The 13,304-nt window shown below is 34.6% G+C and overlaps 1 pseudogene; it reads left to right on the top strand.

Moving 5' to 3' along the window:
• Positions 1 to 3,824: 3,824 nt before the first annotated feature.
• On the top strand, positions 3,825 to 3,884 carry LOC122124430 (annotated as a pseudogene).
• Positions 3,885 to 13,304: the final 9,420 nt, after the last annotated feature.

The raw sequence follows: 13,304 nt of genomic DNA, 5'->3' as shown, positions 1-13,304 counted from the left end.
TCTCTAGTGGGTAAAAATGAGTAGCCAGAGAGAGAATAAGAGGAATACATTTTTTGCTCTGCTTGTCTTGTTTCCCCTGACTGTTGACTTTGTTATATGACCAGTGTTTATTTACTTGAGCAAAATAAAGAGGCATACAAATTAGAGCTATAGAATGCCTTAGAATTTCCCATTGGGTGGTCTGTTATTATTGATAGAGCAAGATTTTCTAAGTGTTTGAGCCTTTACGGCCTTCCTCTCTTTGCCCTAAATGAATCTGTTGGTGCTGTGGGAAAACTCATCTTCCTCTGTGAAGTATTGCATCAAGAAACCTGGTTGTGCCGCAAAGCTGTCTCCATCTATGTTGTTCTCCTTTGTATTTTGCTTCTCTACTACCTACTTTGCTGTTCTCTGATCATCAGTTAATAAGGGAATTTTTGCTCTGTGTAATATAGTTCCACTTTCTTTGGTATCCCATGTCTTGTATATACATTCATCTGATTTGGGGAAGGGAAGGGGAATAACAAAATGGTAAGACAAAGGACAAGGGGTGAACCAGTGCAACAGCGGTACTCATAAGACACTATGTTGGAAATGAACTTGACAACTTGCAGGGAGGTTGTAGCTGGGAGAGTGGAAAAGTGGAAGAAAATGAGAGGGAATAACACTGTTCAACCAGAAATGTACTCATTACCTTTTGCAACTGTAACCCCTCTGTACATCACCTTTGTAATAAAATAAGATACTATTTTACAAAAATCAACAACAAAAACACTTCTCAACTATTGCCAGCATTTCCTTCATAAAAGATTTGGGCCATTCTCTTATTGTTGAGTTTCAGGGACCTCAAAGGAGTTTCACATACTCACCGTTTCTGATTCTGCTCTTTAACTTTCTATATTTCTCTTCCCTACTTTCATCCCCAGAGATCCAACCTGCTTTCTTTGTTATATTCTACTCCCATTCCTAGACCCCTGCACTGGGTCTTTTGGTTTTTGTTTAGCACCATTGTGAAAAAGAAAAAGAAATAAACAACAACAACAGAGCAACTAATGTACTAGTATTTGTAAATATTCTGTGTACCCAGTATTATATAGACAATAGTAAGTGCTAAATAAGAAATTGTTATTAATCTGCTTTTAGGTAGGACTTCTATTAATTTGTTTCTATTTTTAAAAATTAAAATCAGATTTTCAATATTATAGTTTTAGTTCGTGTTAAGGACAATGTAGTGACTATTAGACTTTAAATTGGTTAAATGGATTACCACCACCACCACCACCACCACCATCACCCACCCCGCCCCCCACGCCCTTTACAGTTTTCAAGGTATTCTGATCCTTTATGAAAAAACCTGGCATTTATTATGTTCAGGACTGATTTTTTTACAGTAGAAAAATAGATCAAGTTTTCATCCAAAGAGGCCTATGGGAAGCATCTGTCATTCAGCATATGCATGTGAGGATTGAAGTTTGTACTGATTTGGAAACATGAACATCTAGGGTATTGCTCAACTTTTCACTTGAGATAAATAAGATGTAATTTGCTTTTTAAAATCCTATGTATTGATTCAAAGGCAGGCTTTGTTATTAAATAATACACAGGTAGCATTTCTCTAGCAAAAAATTGAGCGAGGACAATGATTTGGGTAAATAAGTAGAAATCCTTGAAAGCCGATTAGAAATGCTAACCCTGTGTGAGATATCAAAAAATTACAGAGAAATGGCTTACAGAAATTAGCAACCCAAGACCTTTGAGAGAAAGATAACCCTACTTACATAGCAAAATAGAGCTTACTATCAAACTGTGTTTTGCAAGCTCTTTTTGTCTTAATAAAAACATACTGTGATTCACTTTAGAGACTACTTTTGTTCTTTTTAATGAAACTCTTTATTTCTAAAATAATTTTCTTAAAATTTCCTTATACTAATTATAAATTATTATATATCTGCCTTTTGATGATCCATCGGTGATTACTAAGATGATATTTGTGTGTGTGTGTGTGTGTGTGTGTGTGTGTGTGTGTGTGTGTGTGTAGGTAAAAGTACTGTTTTCTTCAGTAGGAGTATTGAAAAGGCATTTTTACATTATAGATAAAGCAAAGAACAAGAATTATGTTGTCCTTTCTTTATGTTTTGAAGTTTTAATAAGAATGTGCAAAGACTAATACAAAGTTACTTTTATTTATTTTTCTTTTTCTATTAATACTTTTTTTATTGTGAAAATACCGTTCAGAGGGGTTACAATTACATGAGCAAGGTAATGAGTACATTTCTTATCATGCATAAAGGAAGAGGCAACAAAGTTACTTTTAAAGTATGAAACTGTCATTCATTTGTATTTCTATTTATAGCAAAGACAAAAATAACACAGCTGAATAATATTTTAAAATGCAATGCTCACACCAATTGGCCTGGGTGTCCAGATGTCTGTGTGAGAAGAGTATTAATTTTACAGCATCTTGGGGAACAAGCTGATATAATGCACAGTGTCACAGAGGCCCTCAGCAAACCACACTCCCAATTGCAAAACCATCACACTTAATACCGCAGAATGTCACTCTGTGCTCACTGGGTTGCCAAAAAGTGCTCACAGGGTTACCACTGTATCACCTTCCTTACCCCTGAGATGGGAGAAAGTAGACAATTCAAATTAAGTGTGAAAAAATAAAACAATAAGTGGGTCGCACATGTTGATTCCAGATATTCTGCATCTGTGGGACATATTGTCTAAAATCTGATTCCATGCATGCATGTGGTCCTGCTGCTGTATTTTTGGATGTTACTATCCTCTTTAGGTCAGTATATGGTGGCCCATGACTGATTTATTGCCATCCATTTTCTTATGTTTTCATTTTTCCATCGCTCAAATTCATTAGTTAAATCCAAATGTATGAAAATACACACCAGATTTATACTCCCACAAATATCATGACACCAGAATAGTTACCCATGTGGAATTATAGGTTGGAAGAAAACATTCCAAAGGGGAAGGCCAAGTCAGGCTCTCAGATATAAGCAGCTAATAGTAGTCTCCTGGGGATGATACATAGGATGTATTATTGATAAGTAGATATGCTTTCCATTAAGAAACTGTAGCCTGATTGATTGTTCTGTTACTTGGGGCATAGGAACTCTTAAAAATATTTGAATCATAGATTAGTGGAATAAGGACACAGATCTATATTCAGTCGAATTCTCAGAATTCCTGATGCAGAAAACAAAAGTAGCACTGAAGAAAAAATTTGGACTGCTAAGATATGGGAAAATCACAAGCAGTAGCATACATCTAGTCAAAGATTTAAAACAAGAATGTGATTAAGGAAGTAGTTACATGTATATCATTCATAGAAAGTATTTTATAGGGCACTTATTACAGGTATGTTGAGGATTTTCTTTAGTTTTTCTTTTTTTGCTGGTCCTGGGACTTGAACTTAGTCAGGTAATGGGCCCTCTACCTGAGCCTCTTTGTGATCAAGGCTAGCGCTCTCAACCACTTTGAGCCACAGTTCCACTTCCAGTTTTTGATAGTTAATTGGAGATAGAATCTCATGTGGACTTTTCTGCCAGGGTTGGCTTTGAACCATGATGCTCAGATCTCAGCCTCCTGAGTAGATAGGATTACAGGCACGAGCCACTTGTGCCCAGCAAGGTACTGTAATATTTTAAAGTTTGACTTCCCAATGAAGAGGAGAAGGGGACAAAAATGCAGTCAAGAATGTAGAATATATATTCTAAAAACAATCAGGAAAAATGAGAGAAGGGATGAGTTGGGAGGAGATGGGTGAGAATGTTGGAAGGAGTGGTGTGGATCAAGATACACTGTAGTGCTCTCTTAGGCAGCACATATTAGCATGGCCCCTGCTCAAGGATGACATGCAAATTCATGAAGTGTTCCATATTTTTTACACCCTGAAAACATTACAGGAAGGAATAGGAGAAACCCTGGGTCTCCTTGGCACAGGCCAAAATTTTCTTAATAAAGACCCAGAAACATAGCAAATGAAAGAAAGGTTGGACAAATGGGATTGCATGAAGGTGTAGAGCTTTTGCATGGCAACGGACACAGCTAGCAAGATCAATAGAAAACCCACAGATTGGGAGAAGATCTTTACCAGCCATACTATGGACAAGGGTTCTCATATCTAAAATATACCTGGAACTCAAAAAATTAAATCCCCCAACAACAAATCCTCAAAAAAACAACTACCCAATAAATAAGTGGGCTAAAAACTTAAAGAGAGACTTCTCTGAAGAGGAAAAAACAAGAATGGCCAATAGATACACGAAGAAATGTTCTTCCTTTCTAGCCATAAAAGAAATTCAAATCAAAACAACATTGAGATTCCACCTCACCCCAGTTAGAATGGCTATAATCAAGAACTCTAATATCAACAGATGTTGGAGGGGATGTGGCCAAAAGAAAACCCTAGTGAATTGCTGGTTGGAGTGTAAACTTGTTCAAACTCTTTGGAAAGCAGTATGGAGGTTCCTCAAAAGACTCCACATAAAGCTCCCACTGATCACAAACAACGCCATACTAAGGCTACCAGCACAACTATGTTTATTACAGCACTATTTACCACAGCTAAGCTATGGAACCAACCCACAACCCAGATGCTCCTCAGTAGATGAATGGATCAAGAAAATGTGGTATATATATATATATATATATATATATATATATATATATATATATATATATGTATATATATATATATATATATATATATGTGAATTCTATGCCTCCATCAGAAAGAATGGCATTGCCCCATTTGTTAGGAAATGGAAAGAGTTGGAAAAAATTATATTAAATGAAGTAAGCCAGGCTGAAAGAAACAGGTACCATGGTTTCCCTTATTTGCAATAACTAGTACATGTGTAGGACAAGCAGAAAATGCCAAAAACTATGTACATATGACCATGTAAGATGATGTTAAGTGAAATGAACCTCAGGTTAGGGACACAATTGTCTTTTTACTTCTATTGTTTCTAATGTATTTATAATGTACCATGTGATTTTTTTTGTTTCTTTGTATGTTCCTCCCCATGGTATAACCTTTGTTTTCACTTTATCTGATGTTAGGGCCCTCCATCTTGTATATACACTTCTCTAATTTGGAGAGGGGAAGGGAAAAACCAAAATAAGGATACAGGTCGATCCATTGTAACAATGATATGTACAAAACATTATGTTGAAAATGAACTTTACAACTTTGGCATGGGGGGGGGCGGTTGTAGTTGTGGAAGTGGGAGGGAGGGATGGTGGGGGAAAACAAAAGTGGAGGCCACAATGTTCAATAAGAAATGTACTCATTACCTTGCTCATCTAACTGTAACCCCCTCTGTACAGCATTTTCAATAAAAAAAAGTACAAAAAAGATACACTGTATTCATAAAGTACTTTGTTGAATGGCAACTCCTTTGTGCATCTACTTTAAGATAAAATATTGCCTCAGATAGGGACATGGTAGCAAATATCAGAGAAAAAATTAGTGACACTTCTTTTGGGTTTAAAATTCTTGGGCACAGAAAAATAAGATATAGTCATTGGATTGAAAAAAAACAACTGGAAGATATGACAAAATCCTCTTTTCCTCTACATGCAAAATCAATAATCCATCTTATTATGTCATTCATATGTCTTCTGCTGTTCTTAAATTTTGTTCTAAAATGCCATCACATATTAATTGGATACTTGAACTGATATTAATATTGTATAAGGTTTGCTTTTAAGTATCAAAATATGAGGTTTTTGTTAATTAACAGGGGTGTATATATTTTCTCCCGATTGCTGTTTGTTCCAGTTAATTATTTTATAGAAGGAAAAAAATGTTTATTTTTCTTTTTAATTTTTTTTCTTTTTTAAGCTTTAGAAAGTTGTACAAGGGGGTGACAGTTTAAGATGTTCACATAATGGTCCATGGCTTGTTGGTCAGTCACCCTTTCCACTATTCTCTGCATCCCCATTTTTCATTTTGATGAAGTCTAATTTACCAGGCTATTTCCTTCACCATACATTTTATTTGTGACCTACTAAGTTATGCTCAAGATTTTCTTGCATGTTTCCTCCAAGACTGTTACTCTTTAGTCATCACATTTAGCTCTGATTCATTTTTACTTAATTTAAAAATATTCATTTTTATTGTTCAGATTTAATTTTTGCAGCACTATTTGTTGCATAGGATAACGTTTCCTCAAATGCCTCAGCACCTTTCTTGAAACTTTCTGAACCTTTATTTGCGAGTTTATAACTTAATGAATGTTTAGTTGCAGTGATTTATGTCTATCTTCATATGTGAATAGCAAATTCTTGATTTCAATATCTTTATAAGGAGTCTTAAAATAGGCCTCTGTTAATTCTCCAAATTGTTCCTGTTTTTCAAAATTGCTTTGCATTCTTTTATTCATAAATGAAGTTTAGAACAGTTGATTTTCTGCAAAAAGACCTGCAGTCAGATAATTTAAGATCATATTTAAATTTTTAGTCAATATTGGCAAAATTGCTACATTAACAATATTGATTCTTCTAATTAATTAATATTTTATACAGTTATCCAACTATGTTGCTTAGTTTTTCTCTGTGATAATTTTTAGTTTTCATTGAATACCTCTCATATATTCTTCATTATATTCAGCCTTATGCATTTTATATTCTCCATGTTATTGTACATGGAATTTATTTAATTTTTTTTATTTCTTTGCAGTGAGTATTCTGATCTTGCAGGCTGTGATGCTCCCTAATAGACTTATCAGTTTTAGTATATATGTCATAGGATATATTTGGATTTTCAAGCAAACAATTATAAGATCTGTTAGTAAAGAAAAGTTTAATTCCTTTGCAGTCTATGCATTCCTTATTCTTTTGTTTTTATTATTACACAGACTTATGAAGTTTAATAACAAATGTTCTTATTTTAATATTAAGTGTATCCAGTCTTACACCACAAAGAATGTTAGCTTCAGGCCATTGACAAGTATTGACTGTTGAAGAGGTTTTCTTCTTTACCTAGTTTTCTGGGAGTTTATCATGAATGGATCGACATTTTTTTCTGTGTCTATTTAATTTCTTTTTATATGATCACATATTTTTTCCTGTATACTCTATTATCCTAGTAAATTAATGTACATTCATTGAAGGTAGTCACACTTGTGATGTATTATTTCTTTTCATTGTGCCTGATTCAATTGGCTAATATTGTTACACAATTTTTATGTAGAACACAAAGTGTGTAGGCCTTTTTGGTACTGTACCTCAAGTCTGCTAACATCTTCCTTTATTTCTTCTCTGTGTCTCATGTCTTCTTTGTTGGCCTATTTTCTGCTTTTACTGATTTCTTTATTTAACTTATCTCAGTCTGCTTTGGAGTTATCTGGATAATATTTAACTTCAAATATTATAATTTTGTCTGTATATGAACCATTGAATTGTTTCATAAAATTTTTTGTTGCCATGTATTTTCACTAAATAGCTGCAGAGTTTCTTTAATTCTTAATATATAGTAATTCAATTCTTTACTTAACAAACTCTGTATGTGACTATTGACTGGCTCCTTTCCATCAGCCACCTCCAGTGTCCCACATGTTTGTACTTAGTATCATATGCCATATATAGTGATTCAGGAATTAATTTTGTTCTTTAAACAATTCTCTTTTGGAATTAATAAACTTGCCTGAGAACAAAATGCCAAATTCATTTCTCTGCAAGGTATTACATGTAATGTGCCCACACTATTTAGCTTTCTAGCTGCTGCATTCTGTGTATGTAGTTGAAAACTCAGTCAACAATTTAGACAGAGCTCATACTCAGAGATCATTTCTCACCTCTATGGTACCTTTATTCCTTTTTTTTTTTATTGTAAAAATACCATACAGAGGGGTAACAATTACATAGGCAAGGTAATGAGTACATTTCTTATCAAGCATTGTTGCCTCCTCCTTTGTTTCCCTTTCCCATCCCTTCCCCCCAACAAAGTTGTAAAGTTTGTTTTTCCACATAACGACTTGTACATCTCATTGTTGCAATGGGTCCACCTGTATCCCTATTTAAAGGATTTGTTTTTGTCCTTCCCCTCCACAAATTATACCAACATCAAATGCAGTGTAAGCAGCGGCCTTTTCTACCAGAGTTTCACTACTAAAGTTCTGATTGCTCTCCTACCTGTAGTTTCTGATCTCTCTTACCTCAAGCCTTCAAGGCTACCACATTTTCAAGCCAGACTGAATGATGATTTAAATATATGGATGCTGGCTCAAATTTTCATGACTCTTGAGACACATATTAAAAAGCAAATTCACACAATGATCCTGTGTGAAGCTAAGAAATATGTTGAATAGTATTCAGCTCTGCTGCTACTGGACTTAGCTAACAAAAAGGATCTGAAAGAGTCCTGAATTATTTCACTTATTAAATCAGAAATAGGAGTAAGATAAACTCAAGGACACTGAACCAGAGGCTGGGGGCACAGGCTCAGATAAAAGATGTTCTTATTTTTGATAAGTTCTGTCACTTGTCAACTGTACCCAGGCCAAGTTATAGTAATCTTACTGAGTCTCACTTTCCTCGTTGTAAACATGAAGTGTCATGATCCCCTCATGGGACCACTAAAAAACTAAATGAAACAATGTCTTAAAATGCTTTACTTAGGACCCAGCAGACCATAAATATTCTGTAAGTAAGCCAATGTTTTATATTGGGCTTTAGGTTTAGAGGAAAAATATTATATTTACTTTTCCAAATAAGCTTTTTAGAAACCACGAGCAGAAGATGCGATCTTACTTATGTGTTTCACAAGGAAGAAATTAAATCTGGGAAAGCTCTTGTTTTAAAGCAACATTGTCCAATTGCCTATAGTGTCACCTTAATTCTTAAGTATCCTCACATACTACAAAGAATGTAGGATCCAAAGAAATCCATACTTAATTCTTTTATTCTTGTGAGTTTTGTACGTGAGTCACTGTGAGAATACAGAATTCAATAAAAGAAGGTTGGAGAGTCAGCCTCATAATGTCTGTTTAGATGACATCAACTTCACAAGTATAATGTTATTTTGAACAGTGAAAAACAATTTACTGAAAATGAAGAAAAATGTAAATGACTCCTATAAAAAATTAAATTAATGTTAGGTACTAGGACACAGATGTTTTTTGTGCCATACCTATACAACCATGTCATTAAATTCAAATCTCTAATTAGCAGACATCTGCTTCTTATTCAATTTTGAAATGATTCATTGAAATCACTTACAAAACAAGCATACTTGTGAAGGAAAAAAAACTGTTCTCGACCTTTTCTCTTCTATTTTTCTACTTTATTATTAATATTATTTTAAATTGACTGGCTGAGTGACTCAATGATTTAGAATTAAGACATCTCTGACACGCCCAAAGCTTGCTTGTCTTATTTCTTAGTTTTAATCACATCAACAAAAGATTTTACAATATTTTTTTTACAAAAAACACTAAGTAACATTTAGTCATGAAAAGCTGTCGAATCTGGTACAAAGTTGTCTAATTTTAGAAGGGAAGCAGATGAGTTAATTTTAGACTTGTTCTATTGGTCAGCTTCTGCTTATTAAAAAAATTTAACATTTCAGTGTAACTAGGCAAATGTTATCTGTTAGAGATACATCTGTTTTCTGGTAGACAAAAAGCTTGTGGAGCAATAAAATAACAGAGTTCATTGATTTCTAATTCTGGTACCAACTTTGTAACTTCAGTGGTTAGCTTCTCTGCATCCTAGGTAGATTGGTCATATGGTAATGTTAAGAGGAGCACTGGGGGCTAGAATAAAGAGGGTCATAAGTACTGAAGATATGTTCCACCATAACACAGTGATCACAATAGCTTTTAAATTAATGTGTTAAATTAGATAAGCAAGAAGCCATTAACCCTGAAGTGGTCTGCATACTTTGAGTTCATAGATAAAATAATGCAGCCTGACAGTATTTTTTAAAAGCCCTTAAAACTAACTTGAGAATATAATAATAATAAAAATAATATAATAGTAATACAGTAGTGTTTTAGCCAACCAGTAATGAGCATGTAGAACTAGAGAATGCAAATGCCTAGCTGTAACCAATTAAGTGATTTCTCTATTAATGTATTTGGCTTACACAACCTCACTGCTCCCATTGAAAATAGAGTTTTCTAAACCATTCCAGGTTCTGAATGCTGCCCAACTCATGAGTTGTTCTTTGTTCAAAGAAATTCAGCTAGATTGAATTTGTGTAAAGCTTTTCTTTTAATAAGTTATAAAACTTTATTATATTTATGAATAGCCTCTCAAGGCTTTAGAATGTTCTTCCTGCATGTTGGAGATTTCCATTTTAGCCATCTCTCTTGATGTGGTAGAATTCAGGAAACTTGAATTCTTAGGCTTATATTTAAAGATGATTTAAGTGTCAGAAACTCATCAAGATGCAGAGTGTTGAGTTGTCAGAGACAGGGGTAGCTGATTAAAACAACAAGTCAAAAGTAAATCTAACTGGCAAGCCTTCCATCATTTACTGTGGTAGTATGGACAAAAGGCTAAACCAGAAAGTGTTTTGTATTCCTTCATTACTTCCAGTGGAAGGGCACCACAGGTGAGTCAGCTCAGGCAAGGGGTTCATCCAACAGTTGAGATAAAACTGACTCCTAAACAAAAAGTCTTAGGGATACAGGTGGACCCATTGCAACAATGAGATGTACAAGTTGTTATGTCAAAAAACAAACTTTAGGGGGGGAGGATCGGGTTGGGGGGGCAGGAGGGGTATGGGAAGGGATGAGAAGGGGAAACAAAGAGGAGGCAACAATGCTTGATAAGAATTGTGCTCATTATCTTGCCCATGTAATTGTACCCGCTCTGTACAGTATCTTCACACACACACACACACACACACACACACACACACACAGTCTGTGAAGGTGAATGGAATTTAAGGAGCAGAAGAATGAGAGAAGAGAATAAAAGCTAGGAGCAGGAAGGTAGTGAGTACTGATTCAAAGATGAGAGATGTCTTCAAGGTTCCATCAAGCTCACCCTTACAATCTTGGGAGGTTTTAGTAGTAGCATACTAGACAAGCCTCTCTGGACAACTCAGGTAAAGAGGCCTCTGAAATAAAACCCCTGGGCTGAGAACACAGATGGCTGAGCATTACCAGCTAGCCAGGCCTCAATCCTGGACTGCAACTCCCTCTAGAGATAGAGATCCCCTTTTGGTTGTTTGTACACAAATCTGAACTAGCAAAGGTCAGCTTTCCCCAAGGAAGTCTCCTAGAGAGAGTGTTTGATATTGTCTGTAATTGGGCCTGAATGATCTCACCTAGGACTTTGGCCAGGAGCTGGACTCTTCGCTGGATTTTCTCTGTCTGCTTTTGCTTGTAAACTTGAACAGAGTGGAGATTATCTCACTTAGGTTAGAGGTGGAGGAATATTTTTCCTTTGCAGCACTTAAGGAAGCAGCCTTCTGACTGGATGAGTCAAAGGTGATTCTTGTCGTCTGCAGAAGCAATGGAGACTGATTGTTGAGTGATGAAAGCAGCATCCTGGCTTGAGCACACTGCAGTGTGACCGGGTCCAGTTCTCCATTGCTTAACTTCAAAGCTTACATCTTTGAGCTGCTATATACTAAAGAAAACCATAGACATCCTCAGTACTTCTACTAAAGGAAAGGACATACTAATCTAGAATAAATTCTTTATGCAACTCCTCTTGGCAAATGTAAACATGCAGAAAATGGTTATTCTGAATAGATACTGGCTCAGTTGGGAAGGTGTCTTTTTATCATACTTAGAAAAATGTTTTATTTATAAATTTATAGAATGGGATTACACAATATGTGTTGTGTTCAAGACTTCATAGAGCACCAATACCCTTCTAAATAATTTCAATTAATGATACCACAGCAAAGTTGTGAATATACTTCCATTTTCTTACAGTTATTAATAAATTTCTTGCCTCAAAGTTAAACATAGAATAATGTAATAAATGTAAACTCAGAAAACTCAGGAAATGGTGTATCGTTTGCCTTACAAGTTTCTCATTGTGCTTTAGCTCTTGCCTGAATATTATGATTTACTTAATAGTTTTAGAGATACACATTGAAGGATGACAAAAAGTAAACTTAGAAGTAAAGCAATGAAGTATTTTTTTCTCATATATTTTCCCAAAGAGTGCTCAAGATAAAATATATTAACATGATGTCAAAAACAGATTTCCATAACTGGAGACATTTAAGTAACCATATTCTTGCTGGAAAGACAAACATTAAGGATATAGGCTGAATTTATATTAACATTTCCAATATTAGTAGTAAGTAGTAATAAATGCTTAAGAAATCTAATAAAAGCTCTTTTAATTGATCTTGGAATGAATTGTTTAAAATAAATGCAGTTTGTCATCTGAGCAGAAAAATAAACACTCTAAAATTTGAGTGATTTTTTATTGATGTTACTTTCTAGTGACCCCCAAAATATATTTTTCCAAGCCTATGGATATATATATGCATATATGTGTTTATGTATATGTTTGGAGATTAATTTCTTTCATTACTTCTAGTGTGATTTTCATTCTTTTACAGTCTCCTAAAAGGAGACAATTGCTGTAAATTCATGTGTTAGCATATTATAATGGACCAGCCTCTCAGAAACGAGTCAAGAACGGTTCAAGGGAGAAGATTTGGGTATCATTCCTCTGAAAGTTTTTGTTTATGGAATTTGTAATGCATTCTAACAGTGCATGGAATTACCACTTCTTCCTCCTACTTTATTAAGCCCCCAGTCACATCTTGGAACTGGTCCAATGCATAATGCTTCATCATATAGACATAGTTATCATTTACATGAAAGCTTGCAATAAAAATGTGAAAAAAATCATAAAAATAAGGAGGATGGAAGGGATTGGAAGGGGAAACAAAGGAGGAGGTAACAATGCTTGATAAGAAATGTACTCATTATCTTGCCCATGTAATCGTAACCCCCTCTGTACAGTATTTTCACAATAAAAAAAGAAATGTAAAAAAAGAAAGACCATTATTTGTATGCAGTATACTGTGTTGCCACATGGTATGTATATATGTATATATTTATATTTACATGCATAGTTCAAATTATTTCCTTATTCCTCAGCTTTGAAATTCTGCAAATTTTGAAGGGTTTTGTGATCAGAGTCACAGTTTTTCAGTCTTGTTGATAAATTCAAGTGGATGTGGTAAATATTTTTAAAAAATTGACAAAATATGGAATTACTAAAATAATATCAAAATATATAATATGATAGATGAAAGATGGCTATTATTTTGGATTATCGGAGTGAGTGCAATTTAACTAAGCAAGGTCTGAAGC

The sequence above is a fragment of the Dipodomys spectabilis genome, unplaced genomic scaffold (assembly GCF_019054845.1).
Source record: "Dipodomys spectabilis isolate Male_0828 unplaced genomic scaffold, ASM1905484v1 ptg000234l, whole genome shotgun sequence".
Taxonomy (NCBI): Eukaryota; Metazoa; Chordata; class Mammalia; order Rodentia; family Heteromyidae; genus Dipodomys; species Dipodomys spectabilis.
The sequence above is the reverse complement of the archived record's forward strand: the minus strand, read 5'-3'. Positions and strand labels throughout refer to the sequence as shown.